Genomic DNA, 26,583 nt, shown 5'->3' on the forward strand with positions numbered 1-26,583 from the left:
TAAAACTCAATTTCTGTATCCACTCATCCACAGGTTGATGGATACTTAGATGGTTTCTATACTTTGGTTATTGTGAATAAGGCATCAATAAACATGGGAATGCAGTTATCTCTTTGCTATCGATTTCATTTCCTTCTAACACAGTGCTATCATCATCCTTGTGGCGGTGAGTGTAGATGATCCAGAGGCAAAGAGGTGGTCTAGTGAGGAAAGAGTCTATGACTGTAAAATTTTTGTCAAGAGTGTAAACATATGAAACAAGCTGGAAGTGTTGGGCTGAATCACAGTAGCTCTAAGTGAAACCCACTGACCTTACCAATTTCCACTTTCCAAGCACGGCCATTGCTCTCACCATTGGGAATCTGAAGAGTCTTGGGGTATATCAAGTCCATGAAGGAATCCTGAGAGTGGCTATGGGACTGAAAAAGCTGAATCCTAAGGCTTGTTCTCTGAGTAAAACATCCTATGAAGATAACTCACACTGAAGGATGCCCTGGCCCCAGAGCACTCCCCTTCCATCCCAGAGGTACAACGTGCTCCATAAATGAAAGAGCTTCAGTTTTGATGACTTTGCTTCTGAACTGTAATCTTGAATAAATTAATGCCATTGCTAATCTCTCACAGATGAATAAAGGCTGTCTGCAAACAATAGTGCCCTTGTTTCCAGGCCCAGTGACATTAAAATATCATCTTGTCTTTCATCATCTTTGTCTTTATCTTTAGTTATTCCCGCTGTGGGATGAAAACAGCCCAAGACAAGATATAACTCCTGCAGAGTCCAGGACCTGCAACATATTTCTTTCCGACCAAGAAATCCCAGCTTTCTGCTGTCTGTCCCTCTGCCCACTTGTCACAATCCACCTCAACCAACAAATCTAACCTCCTCCCCACCGAGAAGATTCAAAAACCATCATCACTTATGTGAAACTTGAACAATGGCTACATTCTCCACACAATATTTTCATCTTGTAATTACATATGATGCAATCTGGAGGGAAAGTTTAATGGAATAAACATTCAGTCTAAGATTTAACTGTATGAGTAGGATTTTGAACATAATACTCTAAGGCTACAGACTCCTTAGCCCCAGCCAGGCAGGAGAGCGGCTCTCTCAACTTTAATTATTTGCAATGAGACCCTTACTGTGTACGAAACATCCCAGAGTTATCTCTGACCTAGCACTTTCTGCCAGGCCCTCCTTGTGCCAAGCACTTAGGTTGCGTGAACTTATCCAGACCTCATCTCTTCTTGAGGTAGAAACTATTTTTATCCCCATTTTATAAATGGGGAAGCTAAGGCTTGAGGTCATCCAGATAAGGAGAAGAAAAGAGGAATTTCAACTCCACCGTCCATTATCTTAACTACACTCCTTCTCTTACACAGGCTATACAATATGATCCAGGAAAGGGTGGCTCTTAACCTCTTTCTATTGGCCACTTTTCTATGAGGATAATGTTATCTGCTTGGATCTTGCCCAGTTTGTTTCATTCTTGTTACTCATAAAATTGGCTTTGCCCAAACCACATGTTTTCTGTGGAGAATCACATACTTCCAAAGAGAGCTCAGACCTTGAGCTTTGGCTTTAGAAAGCAAGAAGGAGTTGGCTCTCACTAAGATCTCTGTCCTTCTATCATCACTTGTAGCAGTGAGCAAAGTAGCATCAGATGCTTCCTCAAGACAGAACCCCCAATAGCCTGTTCCCCTATAAAACAAACTCATGAAATGATAAGACATAATGGGGTCACGAAGGACAATTACTGAACATTTGCTTATGTGACTGACACTGTTCTAAGCCATGACAGAAGTTATCTCACCTAATCATCACAGCATTCCTATGGGTAGTATGGTGGGCAGAATACTGTGTTCCCCCACTCCTGTCCCCATGATGTCTAGAAGTTTGTGATTATGTGATGTTACATGACAAAGGAGAATTAAGATTGCAGATGGAATTAAGATTGCTAATCAGATGATGTTAACATAGGGCCAGTTATCCCATGGGGCCAATGCAACCACAGGGCTGTTTAAAGCGGAAGAGAGTTTCAGAGTTTGTGCTGCCGTGCAAGGCAGACTAAGCCGGCTGTGGCTGGGCTTTGCAGATGGAAGGGGCCATGGGACAAGAAATGCAGACAGCCTCTGGAAAATGGAAAAGGCAAGAAAACACATTCTCTTTGTATTAGTCCGTTTACATGCTTCTGATAAAGACATACCCAAGACTGGGCAATTTACAAAATAAAGAGGTTTAATCAACTCACAGTTCCAAGTGGCTGGGAGGCCTGACAATCATGGTGGAAGGTGAAAAGCACATCTCACATGGTGGCAGACAAGAGAATAGAGCTTGTGCAGGGAAACGCCCCCTTATAAAACCATCAGATCTCGAGACTTATTCACTATCACGAGAATTGCACAGGAAAGGCTTGACACCAGGATTCAATTACTTCCTACCAGGTCCCTCCCACAACACATGGGAATTGTGGGAGTTACAACTCAAGATGGGTGGGGACACAGCCAAACCATATCACTCTCCTTGCATCTCCAGAAAGGAATACAGTCCAGCTGACACCTTCACTTTAACCCAGTGAGACCCTCATCTGATCTCTGACTCAAAGAACTGTCAGATAGTAAAAGGAGTTGTTTAAGCCACTACATTTGTGGTAATTTGTTACAACATAAACAGGAAATGAATACAGGTAGGCTTTATCAAGATGATAATCTCCATTTTTACAGATGAAGAAACTAGCATTGAGAGCTTTACACTCTTGCCTGAGGTCACCTAACAAGTAAGTTGTAGAGTCAGAATTTTAACCAGGCTGTCTAGAGCCCTCTTATAATAGTAGGCCTTCTCCCCAAGGCAGCTCCTCCTCCTACTCAAAATTGTCTCTATTATTTCTTGCATTAAAACAGAGGCTGTATTTGGTAAGTTTAATATTCACCACATAGCATTTAAAGGGAAGGGAGGGACGGGAGGAAGACAACCTTTATCTAGCTTTCGGCATTTTATATTTGTCTGCAGAAAGCTATGAGGGAGCTACTCCAAGTGGCAAGCATGTCAGAGAGCTTAGGTGGTCTGATAGCAGCAGATGAGGAAGGGCAGGTACTGCCAACTGTCTGCCTAACATCATCCCTATTTCTCCTTGTTTGCGTCCCAACTTTGTCCAGATATCCACTCTTCTATGTTCAGAGAGGAGGCTTCCTCCCAAGTCCCAGTGTGGAATCACGATTGGTCTATGTTAATCATGGCAATCCCATCTGTTTTGCCATTGATTGGTTCCGGCATAAGCATGTGACCCATTTCTGGCCGATAGGATCTACAGAGGTGCCTGTGTGGGGATAGGGAAGAACTCCCTCTTTTATAAGATAAAAAGAGATAGAGAAAAGTCTGCTGGTGTCTCCTCAAACTGCTGCCATCACCTGAGACTATGATGGTGTCATTGTTTACATGTTGAGAATGGCAGAGAGTATCGCTATAAAAATTACTCTGAGCTGCTGAATTAGCCAGCTCCAGAGCTGCTCTATCTCCAGGTGACAGATGTTTGAAGTTGGCTCATCCTAACCGGTACAATAGATCTTTTCTGAGGGTGCTGTTCCCTGTATGTCATTTAGTAAGGCAATGTGGAGAGCTGAGGCACAGTCTTATGTACATGGTATCCAGTGAACAGTGGCTATTACTCTTGTTCTTTATGCGAGAGAAAGATGGCTCAGAGACGTAAGCTGGCTTGAAAAAAATCACGTTATTTTATGGCACAATTAGGATAAGAGTTCAGCCCTCTGTGAGTCCACAGTTTGGCCTTTGCCCACGAATCAAACAGTCTCTCCCCTGTTTGTTATTTGATGGCAAGAGTTCAATTACTGTCTATCAAAATATGCTACATAGCCATGGATGAATGACAGTTACACTGGTTGCTCCGTTTACCCAGATTGTAATTAAATTGCCTCTTCAGCTGGGCCTCTGACTTTTTAACATTTTCAATTGTAGGTAAGGAGATTTAATTAAATATTCTAATTATATCCTCCCAACTGGTAGCAAATCTATAGTAATGATTGTAAGGTCTCTAAACATACTTAAAATGTAATGTACTCCCATTACACTCAATGCGGCTAACAACTAATATTCTAATTACCAGTTAAACATCATTTCTACAGGGAGAGCCTCTTGGAGCCTCTGGTCTAAATGAAATCTTCCATTAAAATCAAGATGTTCACCAATCCCATTTTCTCTTCTTATGTACTCAGGAGGACTGTGTTTCCCAGTTTTCCTGGTAGTCATGTTGGTGGGTCCATGTGGCTAAATTCTGGACAATGGAATATGCACAGAAATGATATACCCACTTCCCAGCTGGCTAAAAACCTGCCTGTGCAATTTGCCTCAATCTTTCTCTCCCTCTTGCCATTAAGTGTCAAGACCACACGTTAAAGTTGGTGGCACCAAAGACAGAAGGACACTGGACCCTCAAATCCCAATAGAACTACCCAATCTGCATCATATTGGAATGTGAGAAGAAATAAATCTTCATTTTTGTTAAGTCATTTAGATTTCATGTTCATTATTATTGTTATAGCAACACAAATCAGCCTAGCCTCATTAATACAAATCTCTCTTCAAGACACTGATTTTCCCTTCATCATACTTACCACAATTTGCCATTAAATATTTTATTTAGGGTTTATTTCCTGACTCCTCAGGAACCACTGTTCACCTGTGCTATTCATAGGTGCTAATTCAATGCCTGGTACACAATAGGTGCTCCACAAATACTTGCTCGATGCCTGAACAAATGAATATTTAGCAAATGAATGAGTCCATTCTCTGATTTTTTGACGCCCACCTCTCTCCCTATGAGTGTGTGTGAAAACAAAAGATATTTTTTTGTTGTTGGTTTGGAAAATAGTACCTCTACCAGGTAGTAAGCAATTGATTTTATTTTATTTTCATTTTAGAGACAGGGTATTGCTCTTTCACCCAGGCTAGAGTGCCGTGGCAATCCATAGTTCACTGCAGACTCAAACTCCTACGCTCAAGCAATCCTCCCACCTCAGCCTCCTGAGTAGCTGGACCTATAGGCACATGCCCTCATTTCCAGCTAATTTTTAAATTTTTTTTGTAGGGACAGGGTCTCATTGTGTTGCCCATGCTGGTCTTGAACTACTGGTAACAAGCAACCATCCCAGTTTGGCCTCCCAAAATGCTGTCATTACAGGTGTGAGCCACCATGCCTGGTTAGTGATGGATTTTAAAAGATAAGACTTCCAAGGCAGGAGGATCACTTGAAGTCAGGAGTTCAAGACAAGTCTAGGTAACACAGTGAGACTCTGTCTCTACAAAAAAATTAAAAAATTAGCTCAGCATAGTGGTGCGCACCTGCAGTCCCAACTACTCGGGAGGCTGAGTGGGAGGATCACTTGAACCCAGGAGGCTAAGCCTTTAGTGAATCGAGATCATGCCACTCCCCTCCAGTCTGGGCAACAGAGGGAGTCTCTCTCTTCAAAAAAAGAAAAAAAGAAAAGAGAGAGAGAGAGAGAAGACATTAAGCAGTCTGCAACTAGAGTTTAAAAATGAAGGCTGGGCGCAGTGGCTCACACATGTAATCCTAGCACTTTGGGACACTGAGGTGGGTGGAGCACTTGAGGTCAGGAGTTCGAGACCAGCCTGGCCAATATGGTGAAACTCCATCTCTACTAAAAATACAAAAAAAAAAAAAAATTAATCAGGCATGGTGGCATGCACCTGTAGTCCCAGTTACTTGGGAGGCTGAGGCAGGAGAATTGCTTGAACCCGGGAAGCAGAGGTTCCAGTGAGCTGAGATTGAGCCATTGTACTCCAGTCTAAGCAACAGGGCAAGACTCCATCTTGAAAAAAAAATGAAGATGGGTATAGAATTAGGTTTTATGGTTGATGAGCAGATGTAAAGAACAGTTATTTAAAATTGGCCTCACCTTATCATACCAGAATTAGTGGAAAACCAAAAGAAAAAAAAATTGTCTTATCAATCAATAGGGTTACAGAAAAAGAGAGAAACGTAAGAACCAAGATTTAAGTCAAAATCAAACTGGTCTGGTGAAAAATACAGGAATGCCTAAAAGTCTGTCAAGGCTTGTCAGGGTCTCACCCCTCCACCATGAATTCAGGTGTTGGAGGAAATTCTGGAGCCGCCTAGGATTTGGGCATTTAAATTATGGCTTAACTTACAAATATGCATTCAAAAGCATTCTTCTCTAAAAGATTTAATTATCTGTCTCTTTTCCAAATAGCCCCAACTCTCTACCTCCTGCATACTTGGGCCAAGGCTGGGGGTATTCAATGCTAAGATTCCAGCTTTATCTCTGCTCAATCAACACATACCTATTATAAACAATTTGGCAGTAATCACAAGGTCTGCAACCAAAAGGATCCTGTTCAACTCCATCCTTTCGAAGAAGTGTTTATTAGGGTTATTTTTCTGTCACTTTGTCTTTGGTAGCTCTACAGAGTGGGCCAGACAGCTCGTAATCTAAACCTTAAAATTTATTTCACTGACTTGAAACTTCCATGTTTTATTAGAACATGCAGGCAAAACAGTTTTGGCCTGCCATCAAATTCGATAACACCTTTGTATATATCATGTGATACCACTCAGCTACTTCTCATTCTCAGAGATTAAAAACCAGTGAATTATAATGGATTCTTCACTTAGAAATCCAGAAAAGTTTCACTGGATGGTTTTAATGTTCTTTGATTGACTCAAGGCCAGGAATATAAGGCCCCTGAGTTCTTTAATTATGTCTCCCATATCTCTGACTTTGGTTTCAAATAAACAATTACCTTGCCAAACCATAACCTGCATTCATTGTTCAGCACTTGAAAGCTTTAAACAATGCCTATCTCTAGCCTCTGTGGATACAGGTGGACTTAAAGTCACATAACCCAGTCTTGATTATTATAAAGGGGGTCTAACTCCAACTCCAACAGGCAAAACGGAATGAAAACAGGATTTGGAAGGGCCTTTCCGTCAGATAAACAGCTCCTTCTATACACAAACTCAATGTGCCACTTACTTTTCTCACTCCTCTGCTGAAGTGAAACAAGCAAATAAAAACTCAGGCAACCACTGCCCCAGAAATCTCCCTCTCCCTCAAGCTACCCCACATAGTGAAATTCTTGGATGGGCAGACCATGGAAATTCAACAGTCAGCAAAAGCTTATGGGCAGCCCAACTTACTCAAAGCCTTTATCATCATACGGCTTCCAGGTAAAGCTTTGGAGACATTAGCCACACTCTGATACTGGGACTACAAAGAAAATTCCACAGATGAAAGAATCAGGATCTCTTTCCAGCCAACAAAACCAATGTCAATCTGAAACCATCACTCACATTCAAGGTGTCCTTCCCACTCAAATCCTAGGTTGCCCTGTGAATCCCTTTCATGTATTGGGACAAGGGTGTGAATGTCTTTTGCATTGAGGCATCGGATTGACGGCAGGATGAGCCAGGGTTGAATAATTTATCTAACTTTTGTCCAGAACTAATAAGCCAATGGGAACATCCAATGAACATAATGAACATACTTAAATATAACATGTGGGAAACATACATAACAAACTTCAAATCAAACCTCTCTTCTGACCTCCAAAATGCCAAGAATGTCCCTTAGAACTAGACTGGACCATGGCCAATTAGATCTGAATTCATTACATATGTTTTGGGGGATGGGGCTTTTGCCTGGACTCACCCTAATGAATTGTTCAGCCTTCATGGAAATGCTCTAATGACAATAATTTTCAGGAAGTAGCTGGCTCTTGCCTTCTTTCACTTGCTACCCATTAATACACCTTCTATGCATTACTTAGATTAAGGACTTTGTAAAGGAGGCCTTTGTAAGAAAAATAACTTGGGCAGCAGTGCAGCAGAGCATGAAATCCCAATCTGGATGGTTGGCTGCTTCATAAAATGTGACCAGGAATGGAGAAGCCAAAAACAGAGGTAGGGAACAGAGTGATAGATCTCACAGTAGCTGATGGAAACTTTCCCAACCATATCATGACAGTTGGCCTATGCAGGGCCTCAAAAGAAATCCATTATATTGGCCACAGAGCATGGGATTCTGGCACAGTCAGTGCAAAAGTGTTTCCCTCTGTGAGCTTTAAATGTGATCAGGCAGCCTCCCACTGCTCCTCACCCTTAGAGTGAGAGCCTAAAGCTGGAGAGCATCGATTCTCACAATGGCCTTGACAATCAGTTACAAGATCATTTTTGAAGACAACCAAACTCATAGCACTTCAGTAAAAGTTACAGTCTACTGAGGTGTTGTTATTCAAGGACAGCTAGTCTCAATGGCAACATGTCACTCATGAAAGTCCAAGCACCAAAGTCTGAGGATAGATACCATTTTTAACAAATAAAGACAGATGCTAATCATTCTACTAATACATCTACTTGCATTCTAAAGGATGTTCCTGAATGAAAGAGAAAGGGGTGACTGAGGCATAACCCTAGGCAAGCATTGGCATGGTGGCTTCATGCATTGTTAATGTTATGTGAACAATACTATTAAGAACTGCCACTACTTTGGGAAGAAAATGTTGGGATAAAGCCCCTAGGCTAACCTTCTATTGAAATGTCTGCAGGCAGTCTGCCAGATTCCGGAACTGATAGCGGCTGCTCTCAGAGGTGAGGATCAACTCTCCTAACCTGTTGATCTTGTTTTTATGCATGATGGCTATCTTCTGCCGCACAGGCTCTGCGATCCAGTCGGCAGTTGCCAAATGGAACCTGACTTCCACCTTGGAATTCACTTTGTTCACATTCTGCCCCCCAGGACCACTACTCCGACAATAAGATATTGTCAAGCGATCTAGAGAGATGTCACTGTCGGCTTGCTTTGCACCATCCGGGACCCTCCAGGCGGTGTCCGAGCCCTGAGATTCGGGGTAGAGCTTGTCCAGGCTGTAGATGCTCTTGAACTCAGTGCCATCTTTCTGCTTGTGCAGCGCCCGGCGTGATCGCTGAGGCCAGCGAGACACCCAAGGAGCCAACAAAAGAAGATGTTAAACTTCAGAGTATCAGGATAGAAAACATGAATCGGGAAAGGCTGAGACAAAAGAGAATTCATTCTGCTGTAAAGACAAGCAGGAGTGTTGACATGGACTGAAATCACCCTCTGCAGCTGGGAGGGCTCGTCTGGGTGTCAGGGCAGCTGCAGCTGAGAGGCCTTTCATACCATAAGGAGATTTCCTTTTTTCTTTTTGGCTGTTAATACTTGTCTATAACATTGGAGCCATCACAAGAATGTTCATTTGGAATGAAGGTTACAGGCACTGGTTGCAAAAGTCTTTATAGGCAGTCACCACATTGTCAAACCTTAATAATGCATCTAATGTGTTAGCCACAATAAAATTCAAAACTCAAAAAAAACAAAACAAAACAAAATAAAAACAAAAAACAAAAAAAAAGAAATGTCAATCCCCAGAGCAGAACACGATGCATGGCTATCCCCAAACTCCATCTTAGCTGAAGAAAATGCAAGAAGGTATCTCCTTATGTTAAAAGATGATTTTACTTGGAACTTGGATACATCAAAATAGTGCATTGCTAGGTCTTCATGAAAATGCTTCTAGTCAAAGGAATGCTGGATCCATGGAAGAACTGGACTTCTATGTGGGAATGAGGCGGCTCTAGGTGATTTGGCCTTATGATGTGTGAACAAGATGGTTCTTAAACCATATGGGCTAGTGATGCTGCCTCAAAAGAGCACAGAAGCCAGACAGATCACTCTATTATTTTATGACAACTATACGAGGAGAAGACGGGCCATGCACAGCATCTCCATCATCACTTTATGACCCATGACAGTCAGTGTCACTGAAGTGCTTGTCTCAGACGAAGTCTGGTTTCTAGTATGAATAAGACAAAAGGCTTCAGACATATCCGCATAGCAAATCAAAATTCATTAAGTTAGGATCAGTACATTATTTGAAGCAACTTATACTCTTCTAACCAGGAAGATGTCCTATTATGTTATAATTATATCAGATATCAAACAGGGTTAATTCAAAGCTTTTAGTTATAGGAACATTGGGAGGTCCAAACTGTTGAATTAAATTACTCTACAATCCTGTGCTAAAATACTCATTAAAAGTATTGAACCTCAATAAGAAGAAAGGCTGTCAATGTGTTATCTGTAACCCTTGAGTCCTTGGATTTTTCTACTGTGAAGTCATCCCTTCACTCAAAACAAAGGAGCAAATAACAACAACAACAAAAAACCTGTGAGAACCAATTGCAGCACTGGCATGTTACTGAGGCTGGGGACAATCTCTTTACAAAGGCCAAGTTTTTCTTCTCAACAAGTGAGGAATCTAGAATGGGCTCGAGATAAGTTACCTTATAATTCAAGTTCAGTGATAAAACTCCTAAGACACCGACACAAACAATATAATTTGGCAGCACCAAGAGCTGACCTCGCTGGGAAAGGAAATAACGTGACCCCTAGAGAAGGAGAAAGGAAGTGAGGATTTAAAATAAGGCCGAAGAGTTGAAATTGATATGGCAAAATGTGAATATTTGCTAAATCCAGATAGTGGATATTCAGTACATTTGAAATATTTCACAAATTAAAAACAATGAACTTAATCTTTTGGAGACTGAGCCATTTTTGGAAATAATCAGGCAGGAAGACCCATGCAGATGCCAGTGCAGGGGCTGGGCCAGCTACACTCCATGGTCCACGGCAGCTCTGTACCCAGCGGAGCTCAGAGAATGCAGAAAGCCCCACAAGAAAGTCCATTACTTTGATTTCAATGCACTCTCCACTCTCTACAGGGTTGTTTCCCTGTAGAAATGGGGGTGGGGGTGGAAAATCTCCTATTTGGGTCAGGGAAGTAACAGTGTTGGGTAGGAGGGAGGTAGGGGTAGAAAACTGCCATGCACACCAACAATATGGGCTTGGATCATATCTTTCAAAAGATCATGAAATAACAGACTTTGAACAACAGGAAGGAGTCCCACATCTGAGTCACTGCCTCATGTTAGATGGGGTATATTAACATTTGTGTCTCTTGGCCTAAACACCTCTTGTTAAAGGGATTCCACTCCCATACAGCTGTGCTGTTCTAATCACAAACGTCTGAGTGATCAGGAATACTGTTCTCTGGCAAGTCAAAAAACAAAATGACTAGCTCAACAAATTTTTATCAAGACATGCAGCTCACAGAGATCCCTGAGCCTGCAGCCATCAACACAGGGAAAAGGCAAAAACCTATTAGCCAGGTATTTAAAAAACAGGGAAAAATAAAGAAATGGAAACTATGTATGAACTGGGGATCCAGCATCCCCCCAATAGAAGGTTTTAGCTGTCCTTACAAGTCAGTTAAAAATGTTTAAGGAACATACTTAAACTGCAGCATTTCTAATGCGGCTGTCACACTACATTTAATGCAGAAAAGATGTATTTTTAAATGATCCGGTTACTCCAAGGGCTTTGGCTTATAAAAGCCTTTTTTATTGAGATTCTAAATTCCAGTCTGAATAACCTTTCAATTTGTTCCAGTAATTTTTCCCCTCCTGCATTTGTATTGGCAATACAGCTGGAGTCATTTCAAAGCCTGGGCCCTGAGCACTGAGCCTTTTGTACCAAGTCTTCCCCTTCAGCATAGACTGTGGGTGTCAGATTTGACATTTCTATGAAGCTGTTTGCACAAGAAAAACCACTTGCTTTTCAAAGATCAAGATTAAAGAGAGCTTAGGAAAAGAAAGAGAGCATGTAGTATTTTTCATCACCTCTGTGATTACCTGGGGGTAGAGGTAGGGGTCTGAACTACAAATTAAGTCACTTCTAGATTCTTTGAGTAGTTAAAAGTGCTGCAAACAAATGTGGCTCTCTGTTAATATCTCTGCTTACATCCCAAAGACCTTGTTTCATTATCTAACCATTGCTTTCCTTTGGGCTCTACTGCGAGTTTGCCGACATTTTGCAACCTGGCGCTTGGGGGAAACTCATGATAAAACATCAGTGTGAAGGTATGAACAAGGTTTAAACTCGACAGCTTTTCATGTGGCACCTTCTTCCTAAACATTGAAAGGAAAAGGAGACCTTGCAAAGATGGGATAATTGTGGGGGGATTTTAGTCATTCCACTCAAAACCTGGTAGGAGGATAGCCAATGTTTATTGAACCTTCACTATCTGGCCAGCGCTGAGCAAGATGCTTTCAGGAATACTTTCGTCCAAAACTAAACATCTGAATAACAAAAGGTGGCCACCATTCCAATTGTAGGGACACTAGTTATCCTTAAAAAAATGTAATACCACCCAAGAATCTAGAAACTACTTTTACATTTAGCTTGTTTCAGTAGGATTAGGCCTGTAAAATTCTTATAGGTAAATTCTAGCTCCAAATGGATAAAATGAATCACATGTAGGTTAATATAAATAAACTCTGTGGCACCTTGTCCAACCTAAAACTTTTGTTTTATTTTTTTTAATCCTGTTTTTTTTCTTCCAACTTTTAATTTAAGTTCAGGGGGTACCTGTACAGGTTTGTTACATGAGTAAATTTCATGTCACTGGAGTTTGGTGTACGAATGATTTCATCACCCCAGTAGTGAGCGCAATACCGGGTGGGTAGTTTTTTGATCCTCATCCTCCTCCCACCCTCCACCCTCATGTAAGCCCCGGTATCTATTGTTCCCCTCTTTGTGTCCCTGTGTACTCAATGTTGAGCTCCCACTTATAAATTAAAACATGCAGTATTTGGTTTTCTGTTCCTATGTTAATTTGCTTAGGATAATGGCTTCCAGCTGCATCCATGTTGCTGCAAAGGATGTGATTTCATTCTTTTTAGGACTATGTAGTATTCCATGATGTGTATGTATCACATTTTCTTTATCCAATCCACCATTTACAGGCATCTAGGTTGATTACATGTCTTTGCTCTTGTCGAAAGGAGTACACATGCAAGCATGTGTCTTTTTGGCAGAATGATTTCTATTCTTTCGGTACTTTGATTGCTGTGTTGAATAGCAGTTCTGTTCTAAGTTCTCTGAGAAATCTCCAACTGCTTTCCACAGTAGCTAAACTAATTTACATTCACACCAGCAGTGTATAAGCATTCCCTTTTCCGCTGCAACCTCTCTAACATTTACTTTTTAACTTTTTAATGATAGCCATTCCGACTGGTGAGATGGTATCTCATTGTGGTTTTGATTTACATTTCTGTAATAATTAGTAATGTTGAGCATTTTTTCATATGCTTGTTGGCCACATGTATGTCTTTTTTTGAGAAGCGTCTGTTCATGTTCTTTGCTCATTTTTTAATGGGGTGGTTTAAGTTCCTTAAGTTCCTTATAGATACCCTGGATATTAGACTTTGTCAGATGCACAGTTTGCAAATACTTTCTCCCATTCTGTCTGTTTAATTTGTTGATAGTTTCTTTTGCTGTGCAGAAGCTCTTCAGTTTAGTTAGGTCCCACTTGTCAATGTTCTTGTTGCAATTGCTTTTGAGAGTTTTCATCATGAATTCTTTGCCAAGGCCTATGTCCAGAATGGTTATTTCTCAGGTTTTCTTCTAGGGTTTTTACAATTTGAGGTTTTACTTTTAAGTCTTTAATTCATCTTGAGTTGATTTTTGTATATGGTGAAAAGAAGGGGCCCAGTTTCAATCTTTTGCATACAAATAGCCAATTATCCCAGCACCATTTATTGAATAGGGAGTCCTTTCCCCATTGCTTGTTATTGTCAACTTGGTTGAAGATCAGATGGTTGTGGGTGTGTGGGTTTATTTCTAGGTTCTCTGACCTGTTCCATTGGTCTATGTGTCTGCTTTTGTATCAATACCATGCTGTTTTGGTTACTGTAGCCTTTGTAGTTTAGTTTGAAGTCTATACTACAGTGTGATGTAGTGTGATGTCTCGGGCTTTATTCTTTTGGCTTAAGATTACTTTGGCCATTCAGACTCATTTTTGGTTCCATGTAAATTTTACAATAGTTTTCTCTAGTTCTGTGAAAAATGACATTAGTAGTTTGATAGGGATGGCACTGAATCTATAAATTGCTTTGGGTGGTATGGCCATTTTAACAATATCGATTCTTCCTATTCATGAGCATAAAATGTTTTCCCATTTGTTTGTTGTTGTCTCTGATTTCTTTCAGTAGGGTTTTGTAATTCATGTTGTAGAGATATTTTACCTCCCTAGGTAGTTGTATTCCTACAACCTAAAACTTTTAAATGACCTTTTGTAGGGAATAAACATTTATAACACATATTTACATCTTTCAAGCACATCTTGTGAACAGGAGCTAGGTATATTAGGTATAGAGAGGATGCTGGGGGGAAATCTCAGTAGACTCCTTGAAATTCCTTACAAACAACTATTAGGCTTCCTGTACATGGTAGGGTTGATTTTACTTTCATTAAGATCACTAGTTTTCAGAGCTTTAATGACACAAACCAGTTTCTCATATAATTTGCTTCTGATTCACTTTCAAACATTAGATGATCTTTTTTGGTGGGGTGCACACATCTTACTTGGTAGAAATAAAGACAACTTATAGGATTAGAGATGACTTGTAAAGCCTATAAAGAAACTTCAGATCAGTGGCCAAATTGGTTTCTTGTAGGAATCAGAGGCACTTGACAAGCACTCATGAAAAGAACCTGATTTCTTTCATCCACTATGGCCCAGTTCCATTTAAATTTGGAACAGAGAATTCTGCAGCCTCTGCTTTTAGAATAATTACTGATGGCTCTTACTTTTTGAGAATATGCTGGGACTCTCAGGGGGAGGCAGTGCAATGGCTAAGGCTATAGCTCTGGAGTCTAAGGAATTGGTGTTAGGTCTTCGTTTTTTTCCTGAACAGTTCTGAGACTTGGGCAAGTAATTTTCCAGCCCTATACAAAGGGACTAGTGATAGCTCCTGTCTCACAGGGCTGCCATGACAATTACATGAGGCAGCTCCTGGAAAGCACTTTGCACAGAGCCCAATGCATAGGATAAACTCAACTAAATAAAAGCTTAATATTTCTATAGTATAACTATTTAACATTCTTCTACCAACTGGTTATTTATTCAAGTATCATAAATTATAAAATTCTAAGGGTATAACGATACATGTTAAAAATAAAAATAAAAACTTGACGTCTTGACTGTTACTTATTTGAGACATCCTCTGGAGAAACAATGTCCAACAGAACTTTCTTCAATGATGAAAATATTATACATTTGTGCTGATATGGTTGTCACCAGCTAATGGGACTATTAAAACACTTGAAATTTGGCAACCAAGGAACTGAATTTTTAATTTTGTTTAATTTAAATTAAATTAAATGTGAATTTTAAGCGGCCAAAAGTGGCTGATGGCCACCATGTTGGGCAGCTCAGTCAGCTCTGGAATACGAGGAAAATAGACAGGGGAGCATAAATAAACAAAGAAATCAGTATCAGTGAGAAAAGCCACATTTGGATGAGAATGATTACTTAGCACTCACCCAGCAAACACTTGAGATGTTCCATGAGTCGTGAAGGTGAAAATGAGCTGGGAGTTATTATAGACTATCCTGAATTCAAATTCTGGATCTATCAGTTACACGTTGTAATAGCTAGGCAAATCTGTTAGCTTCTTCTTAGCCAGGGGCTATGACTAGGTAGTGCAAGTAGATAATAAATGCTAGAAGTGGATTATGCTCCCTAAGGAAACCCAGAAGGGACAACCTTGTGTGTATCTGTGTCACACACAGGTTAAAAGCACATCAGCACCCACACAAACAAAAGATTTAATCTCATGGTTAATATGGTTGTTTGGGTTGGCATAGTTTGGGTTATTCATTTAGTAAGAATATAAACGGTCCAGTAAGCACTCTTACTGTGTGGTGAGGCCCAAAGTGATAGAGGAAAAACCAAACTAATATTATTTAGCACATATTAAGTGCTTTCCATTTATTCTCACAGCAGCCAGGATGAAGTCAACGTTACTATCTTTATTTTATGTAGACTACAAACTGAGGCATAGAGTGGTTAAATCACTCACCCAAAGGAATACAGCAGAGCTGGAACCAAAATTCAGTCTGATAAAGTCCCAATTCAGAAGAACCACTGCTGAGAAATATAACAATAAATGGGGTGTGCCCTTATATTAAAATGCTGCTAGTCTCACGGAGAAGGTAAGACATAAACACAAGGCAGCAGGACGCAAAACTAAGAGTGAGACATACATTGTCACAGGGGAGAGGAGAAGGGGCCAGAAGGAAACACTGGCTTCTGAGCAACTTGTTAGTGACTAGGTGGGAAGCAGGCTGTTTCCCAAAGGAGGGAAAGACTTTGCTTAATCATGACAAGTGTGGGACACTCTTCTGCCTCATTAGAGAAGGAGCTTAGCGGATGCCTGGGACTGGAGAGACGAGCCTCCCTCTGCCCTCCAGCCCCTTCCCCCTTTGCTCCTCCAGCATCCCATGCAGGCTTCTTCCTCCTCCTGATCCTCTCTTGCCTGCTATGTCTCCCAAGCATCCTATCAGAGAGAGGCTGGCATGGGGCCAAAGGAACAGTTTTTGAAACTGGAAACCAGATGCCACCAGCTCCCTATGACTTGGGTTCTGTCATGCCTTGATGCCTTGGTCTTATTTTCGTCTTAAGACTTCTGAGCAGGTTCAGGGTCTTCCTCTATGTTTTCAATGAAGCACACTGTCAGCACCAGTAATCACTAAATAAGAACGGTAATTACACCCTTCTTACCTAAATGCCTTCTATGATTTCAATAATTCCATTCGAAAATCCTTGCAGGGCCGCCTGCATTCACGTGGTTGCTAGTGATTTGTACAAGCTTTAGCTCGCTCTCCCATACGTCCTTGTATGTCTATAAATGGTTATATTTGGGGAGAACACACAGGGTGGGAGATAAATACATAGGCAGGCCATTGCCCAGGCACCAATTTATAAAATGCATCATAAGAGATGAAAAGTGTTAGGCAAATGTGTTTGTTATTTCTATGTTGTTCACATTTCCCTCAGTCACATCGCATCTCCTTTTCCAAATGTTCTAATCCTGTTTTATTCCTACTGTAAGAATTCCGCTTACTTGAATGTTCTCATCTCTTCAAAGATGACGTCAAGCAGGAGGCAGAGATTGAGTTTTAATCCCTTGCTTGCCCTTCCGAATGTCAAATATTTGTGGTGTTCAGCGTTTTCAAAACCAATGGGGACAAAAAACATATCAAAATGAGTATCAAGATCATTCAGAGCAGAATATTAAATGTGCCTTATGTTTTTCTAAGGCAAGTTTTAAAAACAGGACTGGCAACAAAGCAAGTTCAAAGTTTATGAAAACAGACAACTCTAGCTGTATTCCATTTCCCTTTGTCTGGAAGCCAGTTCTTTTGAAAAAGTTCAAAGGAAAGCTGAACTGTGACTCCCTTTCTAAACAAACAACATCATCCCTGTGTGTCAATAAGTTAACCATCCCCCAGTCCCTGATGTCCAAACCTACACCCCCAATTTGCTTTTCACATTCCTGAGACTACCCCTTGGTTACAAATCTGCTATTGTTGTTCTTTAATTCTACACTGACAGGCAGTTTCCTGGGAAGCACCCATAAGTAGTCAATTGTCACTAGGATCTGAAAATAGCTTGAAAATATTATTTGGATTGTTTGCAGTTCATCGTTTTAAATGAAAGTAAGGAGAGAGAGCAGCAAAGATGACAATACAGAGCTAAAAAAATGGGCAATAAACCTTATTTTCTGTTTGTGCAAAGTGTTGCTAAGATAACATATTGTGCATAATTTTAAAAACAAGAATGAATGACAGGCCAACAGTGAAGATACCATGCCCACTGGCAAAATGAGACTGGAAGAAAAAAAAAATAAGTCTGGCTAAGGGAAAACTAAATTAACTGCTCCCTCTTCAAGATATTTAGTCAAGCTTCTTCCTCCTCACATCTCCTACCCTCTTCCCAGCAGTAGCTTTAGCATCCATTAAAATGGGTGATTTGAATGCATAGAAGGTAGTTAGAAAAGGACTAGAAGTATCTTGCCTATAGCACTCTTGTTTCAACTCCCTCTCTCTGGAATGCATGAAAAATCAGTTAAGTGTGCACATGGCTCCATTCCTTCCAGACCAGAGGAGTGCGGGGCACCTTGCAGCCAGGGGGAAGGAAGAAACAGGAAAGAGGAAAAGAACTGGAGAAAGGGTAGTGAACATGTATTCTTGGGACTGAGGATTCCATCAAAATGGTCAGATAGGGATTTCTGCTTGTCCTTGGAAACTGTAGGTTTAGAAAAGCTGATGCTCTAAAGTTTGTTCAGCCAAATGAAGGGGGTTCCCTAAGGCAGTGGTCCTCAAACTTTACTGTGGACAAAAGTCACCTTGGGTGCTTGCTGACATGCAGATACCTGGGTCTGACCCCAGACCCAGAGTTAGAAACTTCAGAAACAGAGCCAGGAATCTGATGTTTTTGTTTGCTTGTTTTTACTTTTTTGGGATGGGGTCTCTGTCATCCAGGCTGGAGTACAGTGGTGCAATCTCAGCTCACTGCAACCTCTGCCGCCTGGGCTCAAGTGATCCTCCTACCTTAGCCTCCTGAGTAGCTGGGACCACAAGCATGCATCACCATGCCTGGCTAATATTTTGTATTTTTGGTAGAGACAGGGTTTTGCCATGTTGCCTGGGCTGGTCTTGAACTCCCGAGCTCAAGTGATCCGCCTGCCTCGGCCTCCCAAAGTGCTGGGATTACAGGCGTGAGTCACAGCGTCTGACCAAGAATCTGATTTTTTAAAGAGAGCTCCAGAGTGCTAAAGCTAGGGACCCCCAAATCTTGTAAACAAACAACAAGATCAAAAACACTGCTTCTCACTACTGGGTTCCCCAAACATTTTCTCTGTGCATACTTTGGACTTGTAAGAAGCAGGCGAGAGACAATGGGAAGTAAGCAAGGATGATTTTTAACATAATACTGCTGGCTAATTTATGAGCTTACCCCCATTTTAGCATTCTTTAAAATGTCTTCTGGAGGGTTCAGTGCTGCAGCAGAGAATAGGGTTTTCCATGAAGTGGGACCAGAGGACAACTGGGTTTGCTAAGTGATGTGGTGATGGCAGGTGCACATACAGCCACCAACCACGAGCAAGAAGAAAGGTGAGTGGGGGACAGTGGAACTGTGCCATTCTTTCCTCCATGTACTCACTACCACCACATTCCCTGACCACACACCTCTCTGATGATAACCACATCCTGAACAAGAGAAATAAAACTCTCTCCTAAGGAAACATCTTATGACAAGGAAAAGCAAACAAAGTGAAATACAAAATCAGTTGATGAAGGAAGTCAAACTCATTTCCATGCATTGTAAATAGCATCGGGCCTCATAGGCATTTGAAAATAATTTCCTAATGTCAGTGTAGTAGGAAGCAGACTCCTCCTCCCCTGCCATGCAGAATATCACAGCTGCTGGAATGGGGGAACCTTCCAGCCCACCATCTTGAGATGAAATGTGAAGGCTGAAGGAAGCTCTAACCTAGGGAGCCGTTGGTCCAAATAACACCAGCAATTATTTGTGAAGTTACAACCGTTGGCAACTGTAATGGAAGCTACTAAGAAGATTTTTATCTGAATATCATGGTGGAGTTACTAGAAGCCAGACAGGAACACAGCCCACTCCTTGAACCTGGTCATGCCTCCCACCTCTCTCCCAGTCTCTAGGACCACAGTCGGGGAGAGAAGTGAAGAGACAGATGAGAATAAGATGTAGAAAGAAGGGAAAACAAGAAAACCAAGGCCTTTTCAGGAACAGTAGTCAATGCAAAAGCCATAAAAAAGAATATCTGATCATCTGACTTCACAACATTTTTAAACTTTGACATGGCAAAACCACCATAAAAATCAGAAGGCAAATAACAGAGAAAATTATTTGTGAACAATGACCAAAGTTAATATCCATCTATAAAGAGACTTCTTGCAAATCAATAAGGAGAAGGCTGTATTATTCATTTTAAAACAAATGGAGGCAAAAGGCTTGAGTCATTCACAGAGAAGAAAATATGAATGACTGTAAAATCTTATTGGTAATGAAAGAACTGCAAATTAAGAAGAGGTCCCACTTATTCTGTTATCATGTTGGCTAAAGTTTTTTAAAAGTTCATCTCTAGCAACAACTAGCAGGCAAGGGGAAGACAGCACTGGTACATTGCTGGTGGGGATGTGCATTAATAGAACTCTCCTTGAGGGCCATTCACAAACAGGTATCCATAGCTTTAAAATACTCAACTTTGGAACCACTCATGCATTTGTATGTATGCATCCTAGAAACAACTTGTGATATGCACAAAGATGATGGTTTGAAAAAAAAAAAAAAGGTAACGAGAAATTTTAAAAAAACTGAACTTGAATGCTGTTCAGTCACTGAAATCAAGTTTTTATAAAATATTTTAAACCAGGTGTGGTGGCTCATGCCTGTAATACCAGTACTTTGGAAGGCTGTAGCAGGTGGATTGCCTGAGGTCAGGAGTTCAAGACCAGCCTGGCCAACATGATAAAACTCCATCTCTACTAAAAATGCAAAAATTAGCTGGGCATGGTGGGCACCTGTAATCCCAGCTACTCAGGAGGTTGAGGCAGGAGAATCACTTGAACCCAGGAGGCAGAGGTTGCAGTGAGCTGAGATCATGCCATTGCACTCCAGCCTGGGCGACAAGAGCAAAACTCCGTCTCAAAAAACAAAAAATGTTATGATATGACAAAGTGATAATGACATGATAGACCGGGAAAAAGGATCAAGACACAAAGTTATGTAGAATGATTCTCACTTTGTGAAAAGCATTTATAGAAAAAAGGCTAGAAATTAATACATTGTGATTTTAACTATGCATTCCCTATGAAATACATTCATAGGAAAACTTTATTTTTCGCCTTATATTTTTCTATTATTTCTGAAAACAAAAAGAATACAACAAAAGTATCAGAAGACACAAAAGAAGAAAAGGGAATGAAAACAGAGGAGGGGTAAGCATGTGGATCCTCTTACAGGGAAGGAACCCAAATATAGCTAGCAATACCTCAGGCCCTTTTTCAAAAGAGCTACTTGAGAATTCAAGTTTTAGTATTTTGAGTATGCTGAATGCAAAGCATCCACTAGCTGTCTTATCACAGGATTGAGCAGTGGGAGGACTGAATAGTCCTGTTAACTGTTCCAGAGGCCACCAAATGCCAATAGGCAGGGTAGCCCATCTAGGAGAGCATGCCTTCACCAGTCCAAGGCAAAATGAAGAAAATCAGTGTGTACAGTATTTTACATAAAGTTACATGTACATTTATATGTCACTTAACAATGATACTATATTCTAAAAAATGTGTTATTACAAGATTTCGTTGTTGTGTGACACCATAGAATGTATTTACACACACCTAGCATGTGTACATAGCATAGCCTACTACACACCTAGGCTATATGGGATAGCCCAGGGCTCCTAGGGTACAAACCTGTACAACATGTGACTACTGAATACTGTAGGCAACTGTAACACAATGGTATTTATGTATCTAAACATATCTAAACATAGAAAAGATATCAGAAAGTATGCTATAAAAGATTAAAAATGGAACTCCTATACAGGGCATTAACCATGAATGGAGCTTGCAGGACTAGCAGTTGCCCTAGGTGAGTCAGTGAGTGAGTGGTGAGTGAATGGGAAGGCCTAGGACATTCCTGTACACTTTATAAGTCCTATACACTTAGGCTACACACGAAATTTATTTTTTTAAATGTATTTCTTCAATAATAAATATCTAACCTAACTATGACTTTTATTTTATAAAATTTTAATTTTTTAACTTTTTTATTCTTCTGTGGTAACATGACTTAAAATACAAACACATCGTACAGCTGTACAAAAATTCTTTCTTTATATCTTTATTAGCTTTTTTCTATTTTTAAAATTTTTATTATTTTTTTACTTTTTAAACTTTTTTGTTAAAAACGAAGACACAAACACACACATTAGCCTAGACCTATACAGGGTCAGGATTATCAATATCCCCATCTTCTACCTCCACCTCTTGTCCCACTGGAAGGTCTTCAGAGGCAATAACAGGCAGGAGCTGTCATCTCCTACAATAGCAATGCCTTCTTCTGGACACCTCCTGAAGGACCTGCCTGAGGCTGTTTTATAGCTAAATTTTATTTTCAATAAGTAGAAGGACTACACTCTAAAATAACATTAAAAGTACAGTAGAGTAAATAAACCAGAAACATAGTTGTTTATCATCAAGTATTTTGTACTGTACATAATTGTGTGTGCTATACTTTTATATGACTATAGGTGCCAGCCTTGTTTACACCAGCATCACCACAAACACATGAGTAATCTGTTGCACTAACATGTCAGGATGGCTGCAGCCTCACTAGTGGCAGGAATATTTTAGCTCCATTATAATCTTATGGAAACACTGTTGTAGATGTGGTTCATATTGATTGGAACATCGTTATGCAGAGCATGGCTGTATTTCATTCAAAGGATTACTTTTTATTCCTATAATGACCTTCCCATATTTTAGTGTTAAGATGCCCATTTTTCTATGAGATGATGAGATAATAAATAATAGTTGTTCTGTTTTGGTTTTCTTAACATCTTGACCAAGCAAAATTAAAACCTGCAGCTTTGTGTTACTATACAACTTTGGGGTTTTTTTTTGGTTTGTTTTTTGTTTTTGTTTTTTACATTTTACTGGTCTGTGAAATCCAGGTATCTGATATCCAGTTCTTCAATCCCTAAGCCTCACTTCAAAAGAGTTAGCCATTTCACGTGTGGAAGCAAAAACTAAATGACTTTTTTTTTTTTTTGTCAGGCACTTGCTGGGTAAATTCTCAGCAGAGGATGATAGATGACTACTTTTGAGTTGAACAGAATTGCCAAGGCAGAGACATCTGTAGAATACAAGCATTCTTTCCAAAAAGGCTGCTAGAGACGTACACATCTACCCACAGAATGAAGGAAACCTGTAACTGGTCTACAGCCCATCCTGCCTTTTGATGAGCTGATACAGGTAACTGGGCACGGATCCATTTTGCTTGCTGATGGGTTGTGTCCAGAGAACCGAGGCTTGAGAATTTCTAAGAAATTTGGGTAGGATCCAGACTTAAATGGAAGCTCAGTTGTAGCTAGTGTCTTGAGAGTCACCAGACTCTGAACACAAAAGAAAGAAAGTAAAAGAAAAGAATAGAAAAGAAAAGCAAGCAATCAAGCAGGGAGCATGTGAGCCCAGAGCTGGACACCCAGGCCCTGAGTCTGTCACACAAGTTCAGGGCCCCCTGCTCCCTCTGCAGGCACAGTGTCCAGAAATGTGGTGGACTAAGGAGAGGGGATGTGGGGTGGCCTTCTGCTGAAATGCTCTCCTGACCTGAAGGGGCATGACTTAAAAGGAATTCTTAGTGGAGGGAAGAGAAAAACAAGTCTGATGGGTCAACAGAAATTAATATTACTGGCTGGGTGTGGTAGCTCACACACGCCTGTAATCCCAGCACTTTGGGAGGCCAGAGTGGGTGGATCACTTGAGATCAGGAGTTTGAGACCAGCCTGGCCAACATGGTGAAACCCTGTCACTACTAAGAATACAAAAATTAGCTGGGCACGGTAGTGCATGCCTGTAGTCCCAGCTACTTGGGAGGCTGAGGTGGGAGAATCGCTTGAACCCAGGGGTGAGGTTGCAGTGGGCTGATGTCATGCCACTGTACTCTAGCCTGGGCAACACAGCGAGACTCTGTTTCAAAAAAAAAAAAAAAGGAAGAAAGAAATTAATATTACTAATTACTTTAACTAGTTATCAGCGGTTTGTAATACATGGCATTGTGATAACTTGAGGGCTATTCACAGAGTCAAAATTAAAAGAGAAAGAACAATTAGTGGAGGCATCCACTGCATTCTCTTTAAGCTTCTGAAGCTGGAAAGACAAATAAATGAAATACTGCACATGTGAACATCTTACTAAAAACACAGTAGATAAATTAAAAACTATGTCCTACAGGAAAAGACAGCAACACATCCTCACTCACAAAGGCCCCAGAGCTGGCTCCCCTCCAAGCCACTGGGGTCTGAAGGAATTCAGCAGTTGCTCATTTTCATGTTAATAAACTAAGGATTTTGAATTAGAGATTATTGTAATTACTTTTCTTTCTAAGCTGTCTGCTGGCAATAGACTTTAGGCACCTTTTTTTTTTTTGGCATTCTGATAACCTCCTCTAGGCAAGTGATTTAAATACGGTCAGTCTTCCATCACTGCCCCTCTCTTTCTCTCCTCATTGACTGAATATCGCCTGGATGTGCAGCTGGAAACTAAGCAAGTGAGTCACCACAATATGTTCCTTTGTTGATTACACATATCAGCTGTTTGTATGGAGTCTTCGAGCCATTGGGAAGTCTCCTGGTAGCAAAGGGCCTGGCTGCTGCTGAAATTTGACCAGAATATTTTGGGGAGGGGAGCAGAAGAGTCATTGCAGTGTAGGCCCACACTGTTAGCCAAGAGAAAGGCTATTTCCATGGCCTCAGTGTTTCAAAGGCACATAAAACTCTGCAGTGCAGCTTCGTTTTCTCTCACACAGGGGTGAGCCATCATGGGTGGTAGAAGGCTTTGGCGGGTTGGGAACCAGTTCTCTTCTCCTAAGAACTGACAAAGCCCAACCCCATTAGAGTAGACAGCTAACATCTTCTAAAGGCATCTTCAAACACACACACACACACACATACACACACACACAACCAGAGAAAAGCCCAACCAAAAAACTTCATACTTCCTTGCCATTTGTAGGCCACACATCACCATAAAATAGAATAATAGAATAATAAATCATAGGATAAGGGGGAAGGACAGCCCTCAATTGAGTGGGGCTTTGCTGCACTACCCCTCAGAGGTAACTTTCCTGGAAGATTAGCCTAAATCCTCCTAGCATGAGTGTAAGGTTATCAAATCACAGGCCACCAGATTAAAAGGATACTTAGTCTAGTTAATCGTCTAAAAACCATAGCTATTCAATACTAATGCCACTAGCCAGATAACATACTCCATGGAATATATAGGCAAAAATAAGCAGTTCACACAAATGAGATGATAAAAGTAATGATGATGATGATAATGATTCATTCAGCAGATATTTATTGAACATTTACTTTGCGCTGGGTCCTGTTATGAGTAGTCAGGACTTAATCAGTGAATAAGCTACAAAGATCCCCATCCCTGTGTGCAAACAGTCTATTGGAGAGGAATAATGAACACTATAAATAAGTAAACTATAAAGTATGTAAGAAAGTAGTAAGTAAAATTACTATGGGAGAAAAAAATTAATCAAATTCAGAAGTATTTGGAGTTTTAGAACCAGAGTCAATGGAGAACACTAGAGTTAGTGGAGGGGAGAGAAAAATAAATCTGATGACAGGATCAATAGAAATTAATATTACTGGCTGGGCACGGTGGGTCATCATGGTAGATGTTACAGAGAAAGTGACAAGTGGGCAGACTTAAAGGAGATGAGATAGTTGGATGTGCAGATATCTGGGGGAAAATATCACAAGCAGATGATACAACCAGTGCAAAGTTGTAGAGGCAGGAGAGTGCCTGGCTTGTCTCAGGAGCAGTAAGGAGGCTGGAGACACATGAATGAAGGGAAAGAGACATGGGTTCTTTCTAAGGAACTAGCTTCTACTCAGAGAAAATGGAAGCCACCAGAGGCCTGAGTAGAGGAGAAACAGGGGCTAACATGCATTTTAAACCAATCACTCTGGCTGTTGTGTTGAAAACAGATGATAGCGGAAGGGGTATCAAGGAGGCAGGCAGACCAGTTAGGAGGCTAGTGTAGTGTTCATGTGACCGGACCAGTGGGTAGGGTGTGTGTGTGTGTGTCAGAGTCAGTATATCTGGAGGTAGAGCCACGAGGATTGACTAATTCACTCGCTGAGGGTTAAGAGAGAAAGAGGCTTCAAGGATGACTTCAAGCTGCCGATCTGTGCAGCGAGAAGGAGGGTGTTACTCTCAAACACACTGCGGGTGGCTGAGGGAAGAACCATCTGGGGAGGTAGATGAGGAGCTGAACTTTGGACATGAGAAGTCTGAGATGACCATTAGACATCCAGGCAGAGATGCAGGAAAGCAATTTGATGCACAATCCTGAGCTTCAGGAAAGAGGTCTGTCCTGGAGATACACATTTGGGGGTTGTCAACATGTAGACGGAATTGAAAGAAATGGGCCTGGATCAGATCACACCATCCCCGGGAATAAATGTGGATAGAGGAGAAAGTAGCAACAAGCACTGTGCCTGGAGCATGTGGGGTGGAAGAACGGAGAGGGAACTAAAAGAAGGCTTAGAAGAGGAGGCTCATGAGAAGAGCGAAGCCAAGAGGCCTCAGTATCCTGGCAGTCAAGTAAATCAAGGAGAGGGAGAGATCGATTGTGTTAAATGCTGCTGCTAAGTGAAGCAGAAGAAAGGCTGAAAATGAACTGCTGGTTTCAGCGACTATCACTACAATTATTAGCATGAATAATTGCAGCTATGGCTTTTGAGCTCTTTTCTCTGTATCAGGAACCACGTCACGTGCTTTATGTATATGACCTCATTCACTCTTTTTTTTTTTTTTTTTTTTTTT

The 26,583-nt window shown here is 40.9% G+C and overlaps 1 protein-coding gene and 1 pseudogene across 2 annotated transcripts in view; both read right to left on the reverse strand.

Annotated features, from left to right (window-relative positions):
* Positions 1 to 26,583, reverse strand: part of CACNA2D3 (calcium voltage-gated channel auxiliary subunit alpha2delta 3) — a 930,450-nt gene that overhangs the window by 355,283 nt on the left and 548,584 nt on the right. The gene's annotated exons all lie outside the window — the stretch shown is intronic.
* Positions 8,582 to 9,897, reverse strand: LOC112618352 (annotated as a pseudogene).

This window comes from Theropithecus gelada, chromosome 2 (genome assembly GCF_003255815.1).
Source record: "Theropithecus gelada isolate Dixy chromosome 2, Tgel_1.0, whole genome shotgun sequence".
Taxonomy (NCBI): Eukaryota; Metazoa; Chordata; class Mammalia; order Primates; family Cercopithecidae; genus Theropithecus; species Theropithecus gelada.